At 54.7% G+C, this 24,556-nt stretch overlaps 1 protein-coding gene across 11 annotated transcripts in view; it reads right to left on the bottom strand.

Moving 5' to 3' along the window:
• Positions 1-24,556, bottom strand: part of MEF2D (myocyte enhancer factor 2D) — a 96,044-nt gene that overhangs the window by 65,836 nt on the left and 5,652 nt on the right. For 9 of the 11 annotated variants that reach the window (XR_008508877.1, XR_008508879.1, XR_008508876.1 and 6 more), the window contains exon 2: positions 3,014-3,082. The exons of 1 other annotated variant lie outside the window; for it this stretch is intronic. The gene's annotated coding sequence lies outside the window, so the exon portion shown is untranslated. Of the gene's footprint in view, positions 1-3,013; positions 3,083-21,450; positions 21,468-24,556 lie in introns of those variants that run through there. One more of the 11 variants, XM_054517551.1, reaches the window with a different exon arrangement.

Below are 24,556 nucleotides of genomic sequence, written 5' to 3'. Positions count from 1 at the left end.
AAGTAAAAAGGGAGAAAAGTGCACGCACGCGTTGAACAATAACAACAAAATAATAAAATAAAAAAAAAATCAAGAGAAAAGGAGCCGGGGGAGGGGGGGGGGGGTAATAAAAGAAAACCCAGTTGGGCTGGCGAGCTTTAAAACGACGCCTGCCTTATAAAAAAAGAAGTTGCTAATTTTAACTCTCCAGTGGAAAGAGTGAGAGGTACTTACAGGAGACAGGGTGGCTGCGTCCTTCTCCGCGGCTGCTGCGCGCTGAGGGCCGGGAGGAAGCGCCGGCCGGAGCCGCCATCCCCGAGCGCTGCCCCGGCCCCGAGCCCCGGCACCCCCGGCGCCGTGCTCTGAAGGGCACAGGCAGATGCGGAGGCAGCAGGAGGGGGTGGTGGAGCGTGCAGGGGGGAAGGGAGCGGCCGGAGCTTGCCAAAAGCAGCGGCCGGGCTCGTTTCCTCCGGCAGCCCAAAGCCGGGGCAGGCCCGTGGCGAGCGGACGCCGCAGGACCCCCGGGAGGCGTGAGCCAGCTGCTGGGTCAGATGACATTTCTGCGCCGACGTTTCTGACCAAGCTGGCTTTTCCCCAAGGGAAAAGGGCTTTGAAGACACGGGGTTTTTTTTCCCCCCTCTCCCGCCCGCCAGTGGCAAAATAGCGGATGAGCTCAGAACCCAAAGCGCAGGGCAGTGCCGTGACCAGAGAAGGCCACCCGGCTCCACGGGGACTGGAAAGGTGACCTCCAACAGCTCAGCCACATTTCAGCTGCGGCAAACACAGCAGGAAGCCACTGCCTCGCCAAATTCAGTATTCCATATCCCAAAGGGTCAAGAGTGGGGATTTGGTTTCATTGTGCCCACTGGCTGGATTTTACAAGCTCTCCCTGGAGATCAGGAGGATCTTGCAAAGAGCCAGGTGCCAGGTGTGGTGGCACACTCACACCTCCAGGACAGTGGGAGCCTGGGAGTTGCGGACTCCAGCTGCCAGTGAACCTCCAAGAGAACATAGGCAAGGGCTCAGAGAGCAGAGGAACAGACCTGGTGAACCCAAGGGCTCTTCCCAAGCAGCTGGAAATCAGCCTCAGGATGCAAAATCTCACGGGGTGGCACATCCCTGCATGCAGGGCTGGACACGTCATTTACCGAGCGTGGCTGCAGCAAGACCATGCCACCGTCTTCAGGACACGAAAGAGTGGATTCAGTTAAGGTCACAGGCCCTTGAAGAGTCTTCTGCCACAGAAGAAGGTTTGCCTGGTTGGCCTCAGACGGGGCTGGCCTCAGGCAAATGCCTATTGATGGCAGGCAGTGATGCTGCACGTCCAGGACGTGGCTTCACCGGGATTCAATCGCCCGGTGCCGGCTGTCACAGCTCCCAAGGCTGGGTCGATACTGCTCCTCTAATTGCTCAGCTCCTGTCACTTGCACAGCCAAGGGGACAAGTCTTAAAGCAGTCCCCAGAGATGCTTTTCCAAATCCTCCTCCCTGAGCGCACCACTTGCTGAGCTGCTGCTTGGAGCGAGCAGTTCTGCAGTTGCAGCCATCACTAAACTGCTCCTCCTCACTCAAAACTCTGGCAATACGAGGAGGGCTTTGAGGGAGGACACTGCCAACCCAAAACCCAAGAATTTGTGTGAAACGAGAGAACAAGGAGCTGTTGTCACTGGTCAGAGCTGGGCAGTGATGAGGGGGAGAAGGCAGTGACAGAGATCCTGCCACCGCCCACCTGCATCCGGGCTGGGGCACGGAATGTGCCCTGTCCCTGGGGACCGGGGTGTTTGGGAGCCAGGGAGGGTGCTGCCCTCCATGCACACCCCACAGCAGACAGACCCAGTGCCCCAACACTCCAAGTAATCACTCACCACACCAGAACACGTGCCCTTGAGGTAGTATTCATTTGTGCCCAGGGGAGTGGATCAGAGCTGGTCCCACAGCAGCCCCCAGAACACTCTCAGAGCACTCAGACAGACCCAGCTAAGCCCTCAAACCTTCCCGTGCCTTGGCCCATCACTGGCACACACCAAGCACCGCTGAGACACAGCAGGGCCCTGCTGCTGCACCCCCCTGACCCAGCCTGGGGAGCTGCTCTTGGTTTCTATCAGCAGATGAAGCCCTTGGTGCTGACCTTGCAGAGGACGCAGTGATGCTGCCCCCAGCTCCCATCATCAGGCCTCCAAATAAATTACCTGCCCCCTTCTCCAGCACTAAAAGTCATCACAACCCCACAAAACTGCTCACTAAGCAGTCGTGACAGAGCCCTCTCCGTTCAGGAGCTAGGGGCATATTATTTTAAAAAAATCTTTCCTTTTATTGATTTCACTCTCAGGTACAGAAGATGCATTTCATGAAACCATAGAGCCCTCATAAAGCAGCCCGCAGTGGTGTCTGTACCACAACCTCACTGCAGACACAGGAGACACAAACATTTACTGTAAGAGCAATAAACAGGCCAAGAAGGTTGAAAAGGAAGAAACCCTGGACATGAGGCCCTCTCCCAGCAGCACCTTATTTTAGAGGAATGCAAGGGACAAAATAACAGCAGGTTTGGCCACAAGTCTTGTCCACACCGGGAGAAAACAGGACAGGAAAACCCTCCCTTGCACTGATCCACAGGGCTGTGTTGCAAAACACCCAGAGAACCCCAAATCAGTGCTGTGGCTACGGCTGGGAGCCATCAGAGCTGTGCCAGCTGGGGAAGTGAAGGGCAGGATGGGCACTGGGGAACAGCAGTGGCACCCACTGCTGGGCACCACCTCCCTGCCCTGCTCTGCCCACCCCACACAGCAGGACCCCCATGTGCAGAGCAGGTGAGGGGTGCACAGTGCAGCAGGGTGTTCCCTGTGCCCCTCCTGCACCAGCCCTCACTGGAGCAGGGCTGCAGGGTCTGGCTGGCACCACTGTGGGAGCCTGAGACCCTTGAGGGGGTCTCTGTGGGACCCTCTGCAGCTCCCAGCCTGCAGCAGGGGAGACACACAGGGCCAAGCAAACCCAAAGGGAAGGCAGGAAGCCAGAGTTTGGGATATTCCCCATACCTGCTATGCAGCCTCCTGCATCTTCTGCTCTTGGCAGGGATGAGCTGCAGCCACCGCTCCTCAATCCAACTGCAAAGACAAAGCAAGGAGCTGTCAGTGTGAGGGAACAGAGGCAAGGACAGGACTCCCCGTGTGTGCCATCCAAGCACAGATGGAGGGAACAGCGAGGGGAGCCCAGTATCCCCTGCACTCCTGGCTGATGGGTCCCCTCCTGCACTGCCCTGATCCTCAGCATCGCTGCAAGGGCCATGCAGGCTGGGTGGGACCTGGCCAGGCACCTGCAGGGATCCAGGAAATCAAGAGCCCTGGGGCTGTGCAATGTGGGAAGCATCTCGGTGTGACCAGAGAGAAAGAAATTAAAAAGAGTTCAGGAATTAAACAAATCATAAACCGAAAGTTAACATTAATGAGGGATGTGGCCCAGACCGACAGCGTGGCCAGCAGAGAATTGCTCAAAGCTGAGGTGAACTTTGTGTTTTTTGGGAAGATTCTCATGCACATCCCACAAGAACAAGCACTGACCAGCTTGCTCAGACACTGTCCCAGGGAATGCATGCAGCACATGTGCTTGGCCCAAGGAGAATCTGCCACGGCCCAGAAGGAAATGCAGCTCCTAAAACTCATCCCACTCACACTGGGAGATGGGAGGAGACCCATGGGGCAAAGCCTCAGCTGGCCTTGTGCTGGTCATCTACTGGTGGTCACAACCATCTGGCACTTGTGCAGAGCCCACCACAGCACACTCCCATGAAGGGAACAGTGTCACAGCCATCTTTTATGTCCTAATCCTAATCCTTTCCTTAGGATTTTTCCTCCTGAGACGCTGAGAGGCCTCAGGAACAAAATGTAAATATTGATTATCTGCTGCTGTGGAATGCAACAGGTGGATCTGGGATTGGCCCATGTTGGATGTTTCTAATTAATGGACAATCACAGCCCAGCTGGCTCGGACAGAGAGTCCGAGACAGAGCCTTTGTTATCATTCTTTGCTATTCTATTCTTAGCCAGCCTTCTGATGAAATCCTTTCTTCTATTCTTCTAGTATAGTTTTAATATAATATATATCATAAAATAATAAATCAAACCTTCTGAAACATGGAGTCAGATCCTCATCTCTTCCCTCAACCTGAGACCCCTGTGAGCACCGTCACAGAACGGTGCTGAACAAAAGGGAAACTGAGGCACAGAGCTCCCGAGCTGCAGCCTCACCCCCAGCACCTGCACCAGAGCGAGGAATTGTGCTCAGCTTTCCGGCGTCCTCATCCTCCGCTCCAACCACAAACCAGCCTTCCTCCCCCGGCCTCCTCCCCTCCCACAGCCAGCTCATTTCCTGCCATTACAAAATTCCCCCTGAACAAAGCTGGAGCCAGGAGCGGCTCCAGCCGGGGCTGCCCCTTCCTCCCGCTGCAGGAGCCAAGCACAGGGGACAGCCCCGAGGTGTGAGCTGCTCTCCAGCCTCAAACCTCACACAACTCGGGCTGGAGTCCTGCAAATGCACCAGGCACAGGGATCCCCTCATCAGGACAGACAGACGGGTCTGTCCTCCACAACGGGGAGCAGCAGGGACAAGGATGGGGGGCTCCTTGTCCCATTAAGCCCAGACCAAGCTGCCACCCCCCTCAGGACCACTCCTTTATTTCTCTGAATCAAACAGTGTCCTGCAGAATGACTGACCACGTGGGGACAGGGACAGCCACAGAAGAAGCACCACCCTGCGAGTGCCACGCTGCCAGCCAGGACGAGGGAAGTGCTGTTCAATGCCAAGGGTCTCTCAGAGGGCTCCTGAACCTCCTCTCACCGGCCCAGCAGCTCCCACTGGTCTCAGCACTGCAGAGCCCTGCAGGGATGGTGGCAGAGCCACACGGGGACTGGGGACCAGAGGCTCCTAAATCTCCTCTTGGTGTCTGAGCAGCTCCCACTGGTCTCAGCACTGCAGAGCCACACGGGGACCAGGAACCAGAGGCTCCTGAACCTCCTCTCAGTGTCTTGACCAGTTCTCTTTGGTCTCAGCACTGCAGAGCCCTGCAGGGCTGGTGGCAGAGCCATGTGGGGACTGGAGACCACAGGCTCCTAAACCTCCTCTCAGTGTCCCAGCAGCTCCCACTGGTCTCAGCACTGCAGAGCCATGTGGGGACTGGGGACCAGAGGCTCCTAAATCTCCTCTTGGTGTCTGAGCAGCTCCCACTGGTCTCAGCACTGCAGAGCCACATGGGGACTGGGGACCAGAGGCTCCTGAACCTCCTCTCAGTGTCCCAGCAGCTCCCACTGGTCTCAGCACTGCAGAGCCATGTGGGGACTGGGGACCAGAGGCTCCTAAACCTCCTCTTGGTGTCTGAGCAGCTCTCTCTGGTCTCAGCACTGCAGAGCCACACAGGGACCAGGAACCAGAGGCTCCTGAACCTCCTCTCAGTGTCTGACCAGTTCTCTTTGGTCTCAGCACTGCAGAGCCCTGCAGGGATGGTGGCAGAGCCACGTGGGGACTTGGGGACCACAGGCCAGGCTGAGTGGAGGATGTGGCCAAGGCTGGCTCTGCTTTGGGGGGACTGGGGTCAGCCCCACAGCCCACTAGGATGCAGTGGGGGACATGTGGCCAGGCTAGACCTCAGATGTCTGTACACAGAGTTGTTTTGTCTCAGTGGGAGATGCTGCTGGACACACCAGGAACGTCCAGGATGCTCATGGTGCCATGGGACAGCCAGCACAGCCACACAGTCACCACTCACAGACTCTTGCACTGACAGAACTGCCCACAGCTGGAGGTGGGCAGCAGCCACATCTGGCTCCCAGAGCCCTGCAGGACAATGACTTTGGACAACAACTGACCCCACCCAGCCCTCGGCCGTGCCACAGTGCCCAGATGGTGACAAATAACAGCAGTGCCTTTGCTGACCCGATCTGGCAGATGAGCTGCCCTTGTAGGGCCAAGGTGGGGAACTCCAGGGGGAGCAGGATTGGTTTTGGGGTGTTCAGCCTGCAGATAACTCTGACATTGCAGGGCTGCAGCCCCGTGTCACCCGAGACAGGGATGAACAGCACCCGTGGGGTGACAGTCCTGAGACCCTGACCCTCTCCAGCCCAGCACCTCCAGAGCTGCTTCACGCCCCAAGCTGCAGAATCCGCTGCCCTTTGGACTTTTGGTGGGACTTCCAGCACCAGCAAACCCCAGTGAACCCCCAAGTCCCCATTTTGCAACATTCTGAGCTGGTACAAAGGAGCAAAGCCCCCACTCACAGCGGCACTGCCAGCTCCCTTGCCTGTCCATGCTTGTCCTTTGCCCTGCCAAGCGAGGCAAAGTCCTGGCACTGCTCCCAGCAGCTCTGGAGCATTTCAAAAGGTGACCATTCGACCTGCACAGGGACAGCAGGCCCTGCTGAGGGGCTGGGGCTGGGTCAGGCCACTGGCCAGGGCTCACCCCACCACACACGTGCTTTGCAAGCCTTCTCCTCATAAACAGAGCAATGCTGCCCAGGGAAGGGGGAAAGTATTGTGTTTTCAAAATGCTGTTATTTTATAAGCTGAGGGAAAAAAAAAAACACATAAGGTAGGGATGGAGGTGGCAAAGGCAAGTGAATTCCCATTTCTGAGTGAGAAAAGAAGGGGAGAGAAAGGGGTAAAGACAAGACAATCTTTATGGCCAGCTTTGGGGCAGAAATGCTGAGGTGCTAACACTGTTGCTATTTGAAAACCAAAGCTTTGGTTTCACCAAGTAACAAACCAAAATTCCTGAGGGCAGGAGAACCAGGGGAACCTCCTGGGATCCCCATTTTGAACTGATGCAGTCAGGCTGGCACAACCTGCCACGCAAAGGCAGCAGGGAGCTGCTCCAACCTGCCCATAAAGATCCTGGAGGATGTGCAGGATTTGGTGACTTCCCTGGATATCTGCTCAGCTGATGCTCAGCAGCCCCTGTGCCACAGCCAGTCTTTGCTTACACCCTCAAACACATATATATTCCCACATATATAACTCCAAAAAATATATATATTCCCATACACATAGCCCTCTCAAAATACACATATTCCCATGTATGTAACCCACCAAATATATGTATATATACCTATAAATTTGTATTATTTATATATTTGTATATTTTTTGTATATTTTGTATTATTTGTATTATTTGTATATATATAAATGTTGGGGTTTATCTATACATATATATTTATATATATATATTATATATATATTACATATTTTTCTTTTTTATATATATTTTTATATATATTTTTAATATATTTATATATTTTTATATATTTATATATTATATATTTTTATATATTTTATATATATTTATATATATAAAATATATAATTATTTTATATATTATTATATATCTATTATATTTATATTTATTATATATTATATATATATTCCCACATGTATAGATAAACCCTCAAATACAAATTTATTCCCATGTATATAAACCCCAAACACACACAGCCCCTGCCTACACCATACATACATAAAATACCCACAAATAAAGAACCATGGCCAATGCCATGGGGACCTCCAAGCACACATCTGGAAAGCCCAGGGGGGATGGATGGGCAGAAGAAGGAGCTCTGGGGCTGGAGGGGCCAAGAGGGAGGCACAGATTGCGGAGGGGAAGAGCCCTGACCGCAATCTCTCCTTCCCCTTTTCTCGTGTTTCCTCTAGCAACGGGCTCGGGGCTGCAAACACTTGGATGCCAAACCCAAACTTCCCCACCTCGGGCTCCCAACCCAGCCCACTGCTCCTCTGCCAGGTGCTCATGGACCCCATTTCCCATGTCAGTCTCAGGGAGTCCCAACAGCAGCAAGGAGCAGACAAAATAAAATTAAAAAAAAAAAAAGAAAGAAAGAAAAAAGAAGAAAAAATAAGGAAAAGGAAGAAAAAAGAAGAAAAAAGAAGAAAAAAGAAGGAAAAGGACTTTCTCCATTTTTCGCCATTTCCCCAGTTCATGAAACCAAAGCATCTCAGCCATGGCCCAGCCTTCAGTTTGCACCAGCCAATATCTCCAAGGTTTAATTAGACCTTGTTGAGCCTTTTCCAGTTGGGTTTCCTCTGGCTTGACACCAAGAGGTGTGAAGGAACAAACTGGGAGAGATCTCACTCCAAGCAGGGGCATCAGGCAGGACAGGCTGGCACTTAAACACAGCAAGGAGCCCCAGCTCCCAGCCATCCAGTGGTGCCAGAATCGCAGCAGCACAGCCCCAGGAGCTGTGGAAAGGGGGACAGGAGGAGGAAATCCACCTTCAGTGGCATGGAGGTGCTCAGCATGATGGGGCAGAGGTGAGCAGTGCCCAAGAACGATGGCACCAGCCAGCTGTGCCAGGGGCACATGCAGAGCATGACCACCTGCACTGAGCTCCTCCAAAGCCCACTGAGGGATGGCATGAAGGCACCCCAGATCAAAGCAGTAGGAATTGTTGGGGTTCACACCCCTCCAAACCCCAGATCCAGACAGGGTAGGCATTGTTGGGGTTCACCCCCTGCTCCTTCAAACCCCACTGAGGGATGGCATGAAGGCACCCCAGATCAAAGCAGTAGGAATTGTTGGGGTTCACCCCCCTGCTCCTCCAAACCCCATGGATGGATGGCATGAAGGGGTTCACCCCCTGCTCCTCCAAACCCCACAGATGGATTCCATGAAGGCACCCCAGATCCAGGCAGGGTAGGCATTGTTGGGGCTCACACCCCTCCAAACCCCACAGAAGGATGGCATGAAGGCACCCCAGATCCAGGCAGGGTAAGAATTGTCAGGGTTCACCCCCTGCTCCTCCAAACCCCACAGATGGATTCCATGAAGGCACCCCAGATCCAGACAGAATTGTTGGGGCTCACCCCCTGCTCCACCAGGTCACCCTGCCTGGCACCAAACACAGCCCTGGCTTTGGGCAGGGGAGCTGGGGCTGCTCTCCAGGCTCCAGGCAAGGTCGGAGCAGCACAGCTGTCACTGCAAGTGTTGCAACAGTGGCTGCTGGCCCTGCAAGGACCACGGGGACATGAGGGGGCGTCGAGGGGGGGGTGGTGGCACAAGTGCAACCGTTGGAGCCACCGAGTTTCACTCTGGCTGGCTGAGTTCCCCTTGGGCAGCAGAGATGCAGAACTGAAACCTGCAGCTGCGTGGCCGTGGGGGCGGCCGGAGGTGCAGCAGGGCTGGGGGCCCAGAGCAGAGCCACGCGCCACCACACCAGTGACCAAAGGCTGCTGGGGGACCCGGGCCAGCTGGAGAGCACAGGGCTTTCCACAGAGCCCATCCTGCTCCTGCACAGCTGGGCCACCCAGCTCCCTGCACATCTGGCGGGAGCAGGAACACCCTGGGTGTGCAGGTACCCACAGCTGGGCAGGCTCCCTGCTCCAGGGGCTGACAGTGCTGCAGGACAGTGCAATCCCAGCCCATTGGGCAGCATGGAGTGGTCCCAGCAGCAGCAGCACCTCCTAATGCAGGGAAACTGAGGCACAGAGAGGAGACATGAACCACAGAGCATCTCCCAAAGCCCAATTTTCTCCCCCTAAGCAAGCCACTCACCTCTTGTCCCAACCTGCTGGCACAGCAGCACAAGGAAGACCCCAGAACCCCCAGCACCCACCTTGCTCCTGCCCTCGCTGCACAGCTGGGCCACCCAGCTCCCTGCACATCTGGCGGGAGCAGGAACACCCTGGGTGTGCAGGTACCCACAGCTGGGCAGGCTCCCCGCTCCAGGAGGCTGACAGTGCTGCAGGACAGTGCAATCCCAGCCCATTGGGCAAGTACTGGGCAGCACAGAGTGATCCCAGCACCAGCAGCACCTCCTAATGCAGGGAAACTGAGGCACAGAGAGGGGATGTGAACCACAGAGCTGGACACACAAGCATCTCCCAAAGCCCAGTTTCCTCCCCCTGAGCAAGCCACGGCAGCACAAGGAAGACCCCAAAAGCGACCCCAGAACCCCCAAGGACATCATGGGGGCTCCTATAAGAGCACAGGGACACCGAGACGTGGGTGCCCCACACCCCAAGCAGCCAGTGCTTGCCCTCACCCTGGTGACAGTGACAATACTTCAGGCCACATTGCCACCTGCTGGCACCAGCCCTGGGGGCTGAGAGCGCTGGCCCCTTCCTTGATGGGGACAGCAAGTGGCTCTGTGCTGGGTGTCAGGTCTGGGATCATGTCCAGGTTTGGGTACAGCAGGCCACTGCCATATCCAGCTGGAGAAGCCTCTCACTCTCCTGAGCTCATTTTATCCAACTTCATGGCAGCCTGGGACAGTGCATGTGCAACCCAAAGCCATCCCAGAGGTGCTGAGAGGGGCTGTGGGTGCCCCCACCCTGCTCACAGCCCGCACACTCTCCTGAGCACCAGTGAAAGTGCTGCTCCAGGGGTGCAGGAGACCTCACAGCAGCAGGGAGAGCTGCTCCAGACCTGCATTTCCAGCTCCTGCTGGCATTTCCAAGGCAGAGGTGAAGCAGAGATGGCACCACCAAGTGTTTTGCAACCCAGACTCCCTGCAAACCTCTCCTGTCTGCTGCTGCCTCTCCCCAGAGGCCACAGATCCAATTCCCACCTCTCCCTCGTGTCCCATGGGGGGACAGATCCTCTGCCACTGCTCTGCAGCCCTCCATGCACGCAGCCATCCACGTCTCTCATCCCCACAAACCCCACCCGAGGCATGGGGGAGTGCAAACGCCACCTGCACACACCAAAACTTCATCCCTGACCCTCTGTGGCCACTGAGTAACCCAGCCCCTCCGTGGGTTACACAACCAGAGCTGCAGGAAAACCAACCCAGAGCGTGGGACAAGCAGAGCCACTGTCCCCAGAGGGCAGGAGGCACAAGGAGCAGGTGGGTGATGCTGGAAGGGACCCCACCCACAATCTCATCCCAGCACACCTGGGCACACAGCAGCAGCACCAATGGCCTCATCACAGGCAGGGCTCTGATGTGCAGCTGCTGTGTCCAGAGTGAGCAGCTCAGGGAAGGCACAGGAGCTGCTCTGTGCACGCCCAGCACGGGCAAAGCCTTGGCATGAAGAAGGTGCCAGCTCCTCTCACCTCCCCTTTGGGAAGGATCCTGCACAGGGCAGGGTGTCCAAGGACCCCATGGGAGCTGCTCTGTGCACACCCAGCACGGGCAAAGCCTTGGCATGAAGAAGGTGCCAGCTCCTCTCACCTCCCCTTTGGGAAGGATCCTGCACAGGGCAGGGTGTCCAAGGACCCCATGGGAGCTGCTCTGTGCACACCCAGCATGGGCAAAGCCTTGGCATGAAGAAGGTGCCAGCTCCTCTCACCTCCCCTTTGGGAAGGATCCTGCACAGGGCAGGGTGTCCAAGGACCCCATGGGAGCTGCTCTGTGCACGCCCAGCATGGGCAAAGCCTTGGCATGAAGAAGGTGCCAGCTCCTCTCACCTCCCCTTTGGGAAGGATCCTGCACAGGGCAGGGTGTCCAAGGACCCCATGGGAGCTGCTCTGTGCACACCCAGCACAGGCAAAGCCTTGGCATGAAGAAGGTGCCAGCTCCTCTCACCACCCCTTTGGGAAGGATCCTGCACAGGGCAGGGTCTCCAAGGACCCCATGGGAGCTGCCCCTGGCAGACACAGCCCTGGGAACCTGGCTCTGGGTGTCTCCAGCCTCGCTGGTGTCCAGGCCAGCTCAGCCCCAGCTCTGGCTCTGTCACACAGGTCCAAACTCCAGGGCCATGGGGTGAGGTGTGGCCAAGGCAGGTGGGGGGGACAATCACCACCACTAAGAGCAAAGCCCAGGCCCCTCACGGCCTTGGCTCTGCCATCACCTGAGTCAGGAACCACCAACCATGGGGAAATTCTTCATTGCCACAGCCTGGGCAGGTGCTCAGGGTATCACCTGAGGTCACTCAGCCTGGCCTCTCCCCATGGAAACCAAACAAACGTGATCACCCGTGTCCAGAGCTTCCAGGCCATCCACCTTCCTGCTCTGACAGGTGGTAGCAGCTCCTAAAACCCCTCTCAGCTGCAACTGGCTGGCATGCTGAGCTGGCAGAGGCCTTTCCCACTGCTGGCCACCAGATGAGCCCCCAAAATCCCTTCCAACAGCACTGCAAAGGCAGAAGAAGGAGGTGGGCACATGTGAGGTAGGGGGACCAGAAAAACCTCCAGCTGCCCCTTGCTGCCGTCCTCCATTCCAGCCCAGCCCTGCAGCCTTGCTGGAAGCTGAGAGATTTTTGTGAACTGTTTGTAAGGGCAAGATGAGGAGGAGAGGGAGGAGAGGGGCTGCTCTCAAACACCAGCACTGGGAGGCTCACGCTTCGTTCTGGGCTGTGCTGCAGCCCCTCTGGTGTGTCCAGAGTGGAGCCAGCCCTGGGCAGGGCTGCTGCCTCCAGCACCTTTCAACAGCCCCTGCCAGCTGTGCCAGCATCAGAGCAGCTGGAAAATCACCTGGCACAGCCATGATGTGAGCCAGAGCCAGGGCTGCTCGGCCTTGGGGAGCAGGAAGGGTGTGTGCAAACCCTGACCCCTCACACACACACACACACACACTCAGGGGCTCGTGGCTGAGCACGGATGTTTGCTGCATCCAGAGAGGCAGGTGGCACATCCTGCTGGAGCAAGGCTTTGCCACCCAGCTGCCTCTGGAAAACCCAGCAGGGAAAAACCTGAGCCAGAGACAAAATCATCCTCAGGGCCTTATAAATCACCCAGTTCAAGCCCCAGCTCCCTTTCACGTCCTTGACAAATCTCTACTCCCCAAACTTCAGATCCACTATTAAAAAAAAAACCAAAAAAAACACAAAAAAACCACAAAAAACCCCCAAAAAACCAACCAAAAAAAAAAAAAAAGATTAAAATATTTCTCCCCAGCGAGGTGCAGAGAAACACACAAGAAACACACATTCGGTGCCGTCGTCAGCAACTCCTACACCACCCCCCACGTTCACCACTGCAAGGGGGGAGCAGAACGGGGTTCACAGGCACCTACACTGAAAAAATGAGATTTCTGCCTAATTTGGTTAATCAGCCAACCGAGCAGCATGGATCCATAGGAGACTGTCCTGTGTTCCCCTTGTGGGGCAACAAAACCTCCGTGGCCAGTGCAAGCATCACCTCCCTCTGACAGAAGCAGTGATCCTTGGAAAATTCCAAATTCCAAATGCTGCTCCCAGTTTAAAAAAATAAAAAAATTAAAAAAAAAAAAATGGGGTTTATCAAGTCTTGGAATCACCAGAAAAAGTTGTAGTGCTGTCAAAGGGGACCATGGACCTCAGCATCCTCAGTGATTCTTCCCCTCAAAACCCTTCAGTGGTTAAAGGAAAATTCAGAGAATTTCAGGGAAGGGAAGGGAAAGGAAGGGAAGGGAAGGGAAGGGAAGGGAAGGGAAGGGAAGGGAAGGGAAGGGAAGGGAAGGGAAGGGAAGGGAAGGGAAGGGAAGGGAAGGGAAGGGAAGGGAAGGGAAGGGAAGGGAAGGGAAGGGAAGGGAAGGGAAGGGAAGGGAAGGGAAGGGAAGGGAAGGGAAGGGAAGGGAAGGGAAGGGAAGGGAAGGGAAGGGAAGCAGCTCACTGGCCCAGAAGCCAATTACAACAAATGGAAAGTGTTTTGCTTTTTAATCTCCTGATTTTTTTAGCTAATCTCTCCTTTGGAAAGGGACGATCAGCTCAGCAGCAGGATGCTGCCAGGGGGATACAGCACGTGTGGAGTCCCAGTTGGAATGGAAACTCAAGCCCTTGCTCTCCAATCCTGTCCTTCTGGGGTAGATTTATCCTGTTTTTTTCTCAGAACAACTGTACAGGGGCAGAGAAACAACAGCAAAACTTTGGGAAACTTCTGACCAGGGGATTTTGCTGTGTTTCTGTCTCTCTTTTCTGAAGAGGGGAGTTTTCTCTTTTCAGAATACTCTTTTCACTTTGAGTTTCTCACCAGTTTGCACAGGAGGATTTGGAGGTGGGAAAACCCTCCCCAGCTGCTGCAGACCCTTCTGCTTCTGTGGGCTTTGCCCTCCTTGGAAGAAAAGCCAAGTCCTGTTCCTCACCTGCCCAGAGATTGTGGGATCACAGAATTACAGAATCATTTCAGTTGGAAAAAGACCTTTAAGGTCAAAAGACGATCCTTTTCCTGCTACAAAGGAAGTTCCATTCTGGGGAAGTTCATCAAAATGAGAAGTTTTAGAACTGAAAAGGACCACACACACCCAAAGATGTGTTTGTTTCCTTCTCCAGTCCTGGGCAAGACCTCTACAGGATCCAGCAGAAGGGGAAAACCAGACCCAGCAGTCCAGGAGAAGAAGACAGGACCCTCCTCATCCACCACCAGTGCACAGGACAGCAGAGCTGGGAACCAGCTGGAACCTCTTCACCCACCCAGACTCTCCCAAGCACGTGGAGAGCCAGGGGAGGGAGGAGGCCCTTGGATGCCATCCCCAGAGCCCATAAATTACAGCAGGGAACAGAATTGCATTTGCCCTATTTCTTATCTGCTTGGAAATTGCGCTGCTTTCCCAGCTGCAAAGGCAGCTCTGTTCCCAAGAATTTCAGCAAAGCCATGACCTCTTTCCAGGATCGTACAGTATATGGTGGCAGGGAGCCAGGGCTAATTATAGGCACAGGAAAAGGGGAGAGAGGCATTTGGAAAAGCTCTACCTTCCCAGGCACAGGAGAGTGGGGCAGCACAGCCACAGCCAAGCCCCTGACAGGAGCAGCCCAAAGGGCTGCAAAAGCCAGGCAAGGAGAGCAAATCCCAGGGATCCAGTCCTCCTGGGACTTCACTATCCTCATGTCCTGGAAAGGTGAGGAAAGATGGAAAGATGATGGAAAGATGAAAGCCAGCATAAATCTTATCTCACAATGGTTCACAATTCCAAGGTGTTCTGGTGGAAGCCCCTCAGGGGGAGCAGGACAGGTACAGCACCAGCCCAGCCCCAGCCAGAACCTGTCTGTCAGTCCCACACCTGGAATCTGAGCAGCTGGGGTTCCCTGCTCAGAGATCCCATCTCCAGAAGGTGAAGGATGCCACAAGCCCCTCACTGTGCCCCAGCACTGCCCAAATGCACGACCCGCAGAGATGCTCCCCAGTCTGGGGGCAAATAAACCTGCATTAATTTACAGCCCAGGCAAGGCTCTCAGGCAAAGCTTAGAGCCGAGTTCATTGTCACTCACTGAGCAATGTCACAGGAGCCACCTCCCTCCCTCAACCCAGCGCAGAAGTGGACAAGGACACGGTGACACATGTGCCCACGAGACCTTCCAGCAGGGAGGAGGCCGGGCAGGAAAGTACAAAACAGGCAGCGACACTTTTAACCACCAGGCTCCTCTTCAGAGCCACATTTCTGCACGAAACAAAACCTGGGGAAGGTAAAAATCCCACCTAATGTTTTTCTTTGAGGAAGGAAAAAGAAAAGGCAGGAACCTTCTCGCTCGCCGCAATGGTTTTCATTTTCCACCAAATTAACTCGAGCCTCGACTCTGGCTGCCGGCAGATCCCCTCCTGCCTGCTCACTGCCTGTGTGCTTGTGGGAATGTGTGGGTGTGTGGGTTTTGTTTTGCTTTCTGCACCGCTCTGCAGACCATCTCCTGCTCCGGGCTCAGCCCAGCTCCAGCAGCCAGCAGGGAGGGTGGACATCCCACCCCTCCAGCTACACCCTCCTGCTCCAAGGACTTCCAGAAACGTGGCCTGCAGGTATCCCAGCCCTCAGGGTGCTGCAGAGCTGTTGGCATTGCCAGTCACTCTGAGAAGGTCGCTGTGTGGAGGGAAGGGTGCAAAGTGCTGGCATGGTGTGGCCCCTGGGACAGGGGACAGCAGCACCAAGCAGGGCACAGCCTGCCAGCAGGAGAGCAGCTCTCACTAAAGGAAGGAACCTGCCTGCCCATGCTGGCTCCAACTGATGCCCTTTTCTAACACTCTCGTGGCAGAGGGAAGGGGGATCAGTGCAAACCCCTGGGATTGTGTCCTGCCAGCTTCCAGGGTAACAACCCCAGCTAAAACCCTGCCCTTGGTGCCCAGCCCCGGGACTGCAGGTGCTCCCAGAAATGCTCTAAAGACTGACCAAGCCTTGGTACAAACCAAAACCAGCACTTTCTACGTGACACCCCCCCTGTCCCCAGCTCCAACACATCAAGGAATGGATGGGAAGGCAAACAGAAAGAGAAACAACATCCCCACAGCTCACACCAAAAACCAGCACCCAGCACCCACCCCAGCAGCAGCACAGAGCACAGACACCCATCCCCACAGAGCTGAGCCCACCTGGCTGGTGCTGCTGGCACATCCTGGAGGAGGTTGGGCCAAGGCAGCCCCTTCCCTTCCCTTCTTCCCTTCCCTTCCCTTCTTCCCTTCCCTTCCCTTCCCTTCCCACCCAGCTCGGCGGGCGCCGCCACGCACGGCTCAGCCCTAACGGGATAACAAGCTCACAATGAGATCCTAATGAAGGATTAGCGAAATACAGTTTAAAGAGATTAAGGCTGGGTGCAGCACTGAAACTTTTTTTTTTTTTTTTTTCCTCCTGAGAGCCCAGCAGAGGTGAGACACAGCTTTAGAGCCAACACGGATGGAGCTGGCATTTGCCGCCGGCTCCGGCGGCTCGGGATGGTTTTCGCATCGCATTCGTGCAAAGAGGGGCCAGGGCTGTAAAAAAGGATGGAGGAACACACAAAAAATGGCTCGTGGCGCCTGCAAGCCCTGCCCAAGGCGCTTCACAGCCAGCCAGAGGCTTCCTTCATCTCTCCCCTCCCACATCAGTCCCTTCCCATCTGCATCCCAGCTGCGCCCGATGCTCTCAGTCCCGTTCCTAATGACTGTTGATGTTATCCGCCCAAGCCGGAGCCTTCCAAGGAGCCCCAGGGAAGCAGGTACTCAGCTCTCATTCAGGGAAAGTTATTAATAGTAATTTCTTGGCTCTACACAAACAGAGCAAGAAGTCAGCCCTGGCCTGGGAGAGCTTGGCGTGACTGCCAGCCCCACGTGCTCCGAAAGGTCAGGAGTCTGGTTCGCCCCCAAATCAAACGAGGATGTTTAAAATAGAAGGCAACACATCTGGGGTTGCTTTTTGGCTTGTTTTGACCACTCATATTTTTTTCTTCAACCACCAACACCACATATTTTCTCCTCCTGAGAAAGGGCAACGTGACTGTCGCCCCATCACGGGCACCCAGGAGTGGGAATTTGCTAAACCGGCCCCAAGAGTGCAAATGCCCAGGGGGAAATGGGGGAGCAAGGCTGGTGCTGGGGGGATCTGCTCAAACCCACCCCTCATTTCAGCCAAGTCCTCAAAAGCCACACGACAAGAGGGAGGTGGGGAGCTGAGAAACATCCCTGTTGAGAGACTACAAAACAAATCAAATGAAGATGTTTGGAGCAGATCCAGATGTTTATTAGTGACGCACATGGAGGTATAAATAATTATCCGGTAGGAATTTTGTTCACAGGCAGCTCTCCCTTATCTAATCAGATCTCAGTGCGACATGGCCCCGGCCTCCCCCTGCTTGAAAAGTCTTGAGAAAACCAGATGCAAAAGAAAAAAACCTCACTAGGGGCACCAATTTAATCCCATTAATCACTGGATACTGGGAGCAGAGCTGCCAGCACTCAGATCTCATCCAGGCACAGCTTAAGGGAGGATTTTTTCCTCCAGCAGGAGCACTGGCAGAGGGTCAGATCCTGCACGAGGGTGCAGAGAAGGGCCAGGAGCTGAACCCTCACACCCTGCCCCATGTCCAGCACCAGGCAGGGGTAAAGTGGCATCTGTGGGCACAGGAGCCACCGTGGCATTGGCTGGGCCCCTCCACACCAGTGCACAAGGAGCTGCACAAGCTCTCTCCTGTAAGAAACCAACTGCTTAAAATATAACTGGCCAACAAACCCCTCCCTTGTCCGGCTGCGTGGTACCGAGCGGCCTCTCCACGCCCGGACACTGCAATTACCTAAAAATAAATGGACCACAAACCTCAAGAGGCCAAATGGCTGAGGGGGATGAGGACAGCAGGGAACGTGCCCCAAGCAGCACCGAGCTGGCTGGAGGGACCAGCAACCATGAGCGGCTCTCAGGCACCACCACGAAGCCCAAGCCAAAGGGTTCACATGCAACCAAAAAGCAGGTAGGGAAAAAGGCTTTCCTTGCTCAAAAAGCACCACCTGAGCTGATTTTTCCTGGCCCTTAGCATCACCTAGCCCATGGGAGGTGCTGGCACCACCACCCCCCACATCAGCAGCCCCTCACCCTGCCAACCCCCCCAGCACTGGAAATGCCAGCATTTCCCATGGTTTTCCAAAAATTTAACCAGCCCAACCCACCAGAGGAGAGGCTGCAGAGGGTTTTGCAGTGGCCAGAGAGGAGCAGTGTTGGAAACTTACTGTAGGAAATTGGCCGCTCGGCTCCAGCTCCTTGTCCCTACTGGTGGGAAAGTCTATAAATCTCTAATAAAGAAAAAAAAAAAAATCCCCTCCCATTTTATTCCTTCTTCTCTCCCCCCTTCCAAAGGATTGCGAAACTGAGAGGGCAGCCAGGGCTTGGATTCGCAGCATTTCTGAGTTCCTACAGAGTCTGGGCTCCCTGCCACCAGCAACAGCGGCTCTGGGGGTGTGGAAAAAGGGAGGAAAAAAAAAATAAAAAGAAAAAGAGGAGTAAAAAAAAAAATATATAAAAAAAAAGTCCTGTTTATTTTGGGGGATGAGAGAGAAAGCTTGCACTGCACAAAGCGGGGTGGAGGGGGAACGAGGCTCTGGCACTCCTGCAGGCACCACACATTTGGGAATCAAAAGGGTTTGGTTAAAACACCTCAATATTGGGTGGGAATCCTGAGCTTGCAGAGGATGCTCTTTCCCAGAGTGTACATGAGCAAGAAGAAGTCTCATACAGAAGAAGGCAGCACCCTCCAGAGCAGCTGGACCCCCTCGAGGGCACCCATGGGTGCCCTGCCCTGCCCTGACGCGGCCCCGGGCGCTGTAAGGGGAATTACTGAAGACAGGCTGGAAGAAAAGCCTGCTCCAGCCATGACCCAGATTCCCCTCCAGCCTGATCCCTCACTGAAGTCATAATCCTTGGAGGGCTTCTGGTCTTTTTTTTTTTTTTTTAAATACATCCCTGAGCGTTGCCATGGTGACGAGGGGGATGCTATAATTTCAGCATTATAGACTTCAGCGCGAGAACAGGAGGGAGAAGGTGGTGGAAATATGGATGAGCAGCACTGGTAATGCGTTTTTAGGGGGAAAAAAAAAAATTAAAAAAAAAAAAAAGAAAAGAACCAAGGCAGCACCTTTGCTTGGGCAGCAGAGGCTGGAGGAGCAGGCTGAAAGGATGCAGGGGATCATGGAATCATGGAATGGTTTGGGTGGGAAAGGACCCTAAAGATGTTCTCATTCCAACCCCTGCCATGAGCAGGGACACCTTCCACTAGACCAGGTTGCTCCAAACCCTGTCCAACCTGGCCTTTGGAACTTCCAGGGATGGGGCAACCTCTGCCAGGGCCTTACCACCCTCAGAGGGAGGAAGTTCTTCCCCATATCCCACCCAACCCTGCCTTCTGTCAGTGTGAAGCCGTCCCCCCCTTGCCCTGTCACTCCAGGCCCTTGTCCAAAGTCATCTCCAGCTCTCTTGGAGCCCTTTAGGCACTGGAAAGGGCTCTAAGGTTTACTTGGAGCCTTCTCTTCCCTGGAATGGGGACCTGCTCCTGTGCCTCAGCCCCATGTTGGGGCATCGCTGGCACAGCAGCTTCCCTGGGCATGGGCACTCCAGACCCCACAGGCCTTTGGGGGATGCAGCAGCCACCCTGCCAGGATGCAGCAACAAGTCCTAAATCCCCCCCCAAAAAACTTGTGGAACCCAAGGTGCCCCTGAGCAGGACCACCCTGTTTTGGGGTGGCCTTAGCCCAGCCCTCCACAGCTCAGCACGCAGCCAATGCCAAAACTTTGCAAAGAAGCAGCTCGAAAAGAGCTGCCCTCCCCTTTTTACCTCTGTTTCCTACCGCCTTTCCTTTCCACCTGCAGGTCCCCAAGGCATCCCATTGTGAGCAGCATGTGGGAGACCCTGTGCTCCTGTCCAGCTCTCCGGTGGAACAAAACCCAACACTGCCTGTGTTTTTGCAAGGACACGAGATACCTCTGGGTGTTCTGAAGTTCAGAACTTCACCTTGCTTCAGCCCTAGAGAGCCCCTGGGCTGATGTCTGTGAGTTTTCAGGCTGCTAGATGATCTGTGACCCCACAGAAGGGATGAATCAGGAACTCACCACTGCCCATGAGATACCTTTGGGTGTTCTGAAGGTCACACCACCTTGGTTCAGCCCTAGAGATCCCATGGGCTGATCTTTGTGAGTTTTCAGGCTGGCAGGTGACCTGTAACCCCACAGGAGGGATGAATCAGGAACTCACCACTGCCCATGAGATACCTTTGGGTGTTCTGAAGTTCAGAACTTCACTTTGGTTCAGCCCTAGAGAGCCCCTGGGCTGATGTCTGTGAGTTTTTAGGCTGGCAGGTGATCTGTGACCCCACAGGAGGGATGAATCAGGAACTCGATGGCTTCAGCCCCACGCAGACCCCAGGGAGCTCAAGCTCTCCTGTGGCACAGAAATAGCAAAACTGTATGAACAGAAGCCCAACCAGTTTTAGCCACGTTTCCACCCCGCTCACAAGCCCCGCTGCCGGGCACTGAACCGGCACCTGCTGTGACGAAAAATTTCCGAAAGACGCACAAATAAAAATAAAACCATACACAAACAGCTCTGCCCAAACCCAGCCCAACGGCCCATGACCCCATCACAAGAGAGACGGGCTGCCAGGGACTCACGGGGTCCCAAAGGAAGCCACACTGCCCCTGGGGATGCCAGGTCCACACCACGCACAAGCAGGGAGGTGACAAAAGGCTCTGGTCTGGTGCATGGCACTTGGCACTGCATCCTCTGGCCATGCAGCCTGCACCCCTCAGCCTCTCTGAGGGGCGGCAGAGAGGTCCTGACCACAAAACCCAGGTGGTCAGGGTCAGGGACACTGAGTTATCAGTCCTGCACTGGAGCCCCGGTGCCTGGGCACAGCTCAGAGGGGATCCTCAAAGGGCAGCTGGGACAAAAGGGTCTCCTGAGCTCTAAAAGCCTAAATAAAACCACAGCACATCACTGCAAAAGTGGGAACTCCAGTGCAGGGTGGCAGCAGGTGCCAAGGACCCCCACCAGGACTCAAAGCGCTTGTTCCTCGCTGCAAAAAATCTCGTATAACCTCGGTGGGAAAAATACCGTGACTGTTTTGTTTCCGTGCCTGAAGGGGAGCCAAACACCCAAACTATCACCTTCAGCATCTGACCTGTCAAGCCTTGGGCCATCAGGGCGCTTTCAGCAGTGCCCCGAGCTCCAAATTTAGCCTCAAAGGTATTTATCTCTGAGAAGCTAAAACCAAAGCTCCATTTGCATAACAAAAAGACCCCGATGCTCGGTGCAAGTGCTGCTGGCAGGGCAGAGGACATGCAAAGCAGCCTCTTTCTCCAAGCAAAGGCGCTGAAGGTCACCCAGGCAGATGCTGAGCTTACCGTGGCTGGTCCTCTCCCACTGGAAAGGACAAGGCAAGAACATCTTCCCATAAGGAAAGCATCTTCCCAATCTTCCCACTTGCACCTCGTCCACTTGGAGCAGCTCTCTCCAGCACAAAGGCAGGGGTGAAATCCTGCTCAATAAAGCACACACTCACATCTGGCCCTAAAGCTGAAAGACCTGAGGGCGACTACCAGGAGTTTTCCAAACTCTCTCAATCTGTGTTGAGAGCTGGGCTCATCATTTTCCTCTCCTGGGTGCCCATGGCTGACACAAGGACAGGCAGCTTTGTCCCCTCCAGAGCAGTGCCCATGGGGCAGCAGGAGGCACCCAGACCTTGGCCTTTCTCCAGCAGCTCCCACGACCCCCGGGGCCCCCAGAAGCCCCCAGGAACTCACCCCAGCGGACCCCCACCCCTCCCATGGGAGCAGCTCCGTGCTCAGCTGTCAGACACCAGGTCAGCACCTGCTGCCACGCCGTGCCCACGTGCCCGCGGCTCAACCCAGCACGTGTCCCTTTGTTTTGGGACAAAGTCCCTCCAGGAACTGGCACCACCCGACCATCTCCTCCTTATCTCACGCCGACTGAACCCCCTCCCGCCCTGCCATCCTCACAGCTCGCTCAAAGCTCATCTGTGCCAAACCCCAGGGCGCCACACCGAACCCAACAAAGCATCGCTGCGCCCCAGGCCGCCCCAAGAGCCAGATGTTCACCTCTCCCCCCGCAAGGAAATGCCAGCTCTGGGGGGGAGAGGATTGATGGAGGAGCAAGAAGCAGCCACCAGCTGCCGCGGGAAGAGGCCTTGGCTGCCTTCACCACCAGCATCTTGCTCCAACCATTTGTTCTGCTTCTATTTTCGAAAGCGCCGGGGCTCAGCGCTCGGCAGATCCCAGCCTCCCTCCCAGCCTCCCCACCGCCGAGCGAGGCGACAGATTTCTGCTAAGAGGCAGCGCAGGCTCCACTCCCCATCTTGGCAGCCTCCATGCAGGACTGGGGGATATTTTTGAGCGAGCGAGCCGAGAGGTGCGAGTTTTCCCGGCGGCTCGTTGCCGGCGCGTGGGAAGGAACGGCCGCGGAGTCAGGGAAGGTTGAGGATGGATCCGTGATTGATCCCTGGGCTTCAAAGCACTGGAGATGGGGCGTCAAATCCTCCTCAGTCGTGCAAAGCCACACGGCCAGTGGTACACGGAGCTCTCTGGGAAAGCAGCAGCCAAGGGGTGAGGCTGGAGGTAACGCCTGGCTCTGGCTGCATCCCAACCCGCTGAGCCCTCCCCAGTGCCCCCATAGAGGAGGGAGAGCTGGCATGGACACGCTGTCCATGTGATCCCAAGCGCTGCTCCTCACTGGAATGCTCGATGGAAAACTGCCCCACATCCAGGTAAGCCCTGCCTTCACCCAACCCTTCCACATGCTGTTCCAGTTATTGAAATAAACTTGCTGCTACCACAGGGCAGAGATATGTCTCCAGGGAACGTGTGGTTTACCCCCTGGGATAAACCCAAGGGTTGGAATGAGATGATTTTTAATGTCCCTTCCCACCTAAACCATTCCATGAGTCTGTGATAACTGTGCCTAGAGGCACCTCCTCGCCTCCATGACCTCCCCAGTGGTGCCAGCACCAGAGACACTTGGTGACACACAAACACTTTCCTTTCCTCCTGGTTCTTCCAGCAAGTTCTGAACCAGTCCAAGCACCCCGTGTCCGACAGAGCCAGAGCTCCCTGCAGGAATTCCCAGCAGCAGGAGGGTGCTTGTGGCAGAGCCAGGCTGCGGCAACACCAGGATTTTCACAAACTGTGGGGTTTTCAGCCACCCCAAACCTGCCACCCATCATCGAGCCGAGGTGCCCACCCAGAGGGTGGTGTTACAGGGCACTGCACCCCAGGGATGGACACCATTCCCAGCCACTGGAATTCGGACAGAGTGGCTGCTCCTCCCAGGGCTGGCAGCTCCCTCAGATGCCAGCAAGAAGCCTGGGTGGGTACCAGCTCCACGGAGACATTTATCACGACATTTAGACTTAGCACAACAGCTCAGCCCTCACCTATAGTTACACAAACACACAGCCACTCTCTGCCTCTGTATCTTGGGTGAAAAACACACATTTCTGGCTGTCCCAGAAGGTTCTTCCCCACGGATTCCACCATGGACCAAGAGCACCCGTGCCTGGAGCCTGATCCCTGCCATTCCCTGCCCCAGCCCCTCGTCACAGTAATTTATCTCCTGCTCCCAGCACTGAGCACAGCAGCTGCAGGGCAGGACAGTCTCGGTGACTGCCCGTGCAAAATAAAAAAAGCCCGGTCAGTCAAAATAATTTGTCCACATTCTTTATTGTAATTTTTTTCTTGCCTGCCAGTGGAAACTCCTGCTCCGGCACCATGTCTCAAGGTTACTGCTAGGGGTGGGGGAGGATTTCAGGTTTTACAACTGAAAAATTCCAGACAGAAACCCAGAAATGTTGCCAGTCTTTCAGTGAACAGAAGTTCTTTATCCAATTAATTTATTTAACTTTTTTTTTTTTTTTTACACTTGATGCTGCAGGTTTAAGCAAATTCCTGCCCCTCAGATTTTGTCTGCTTTGATAGAAAATTCTCACTGATGCCATGAACATTTCCAATTCTCAATTTCCTTTTTAAGGAAAACCCAAACCAGATGAATCTGACCCCACATATTTTCCCCACCTGCACGACATGGGATGTGTTCCTGGGTATGGCGCCTAGCAATTTTTCCCTGAAGTCTTCCAAAAATCGGAAAGGAAAAAATTTAAGAGTAAAAAAAAAAAATTTCATCTTCAAAATAAGAAGAGAAAAAAGATGCTTTCGAAAAGGATGGAGGAAAGTCACTTTGTTCCAAAAGGCACTTCCATTTAAAAAAGAAGATGAAAACTTCCAAGCAGGGCTATTTATAACCACCGCTTATATCCATCAATAAAAACCTTGCACCTGAAGCTCCACCACATCCCCTGGAGCAGGTAGCCCCAGGCCCACAGCCCCAGCACCCCTGGGGCCATGAGCTGCAGGATCCATCACACAGTAGATGCTGATAATCCCCCTATGGCAGAAGGAGGAGAGAGGAGAAGGAGAAATCCCACTAGAAATCCTAAGA

Source organism: Molothrus ater, chromosome 29, assembly GCF_012460135.2.
Source record: "Molothrus ater isolate BHLD 08-10-18 breed brown headed cowbird chromosome 29, BPBGC_Mater_1.1, whole genome shotgun sequence".
NCBI classification, from domain to species: domain Eukaryota; kingdom Metazoa; phylum Chordata; class Aves; order Passeriformes; family Icteridae; genus Molothrus; species Molothrus ater.
This window is presented reverse-complemented; position numbering and strand designations above follow the sequence as displayed.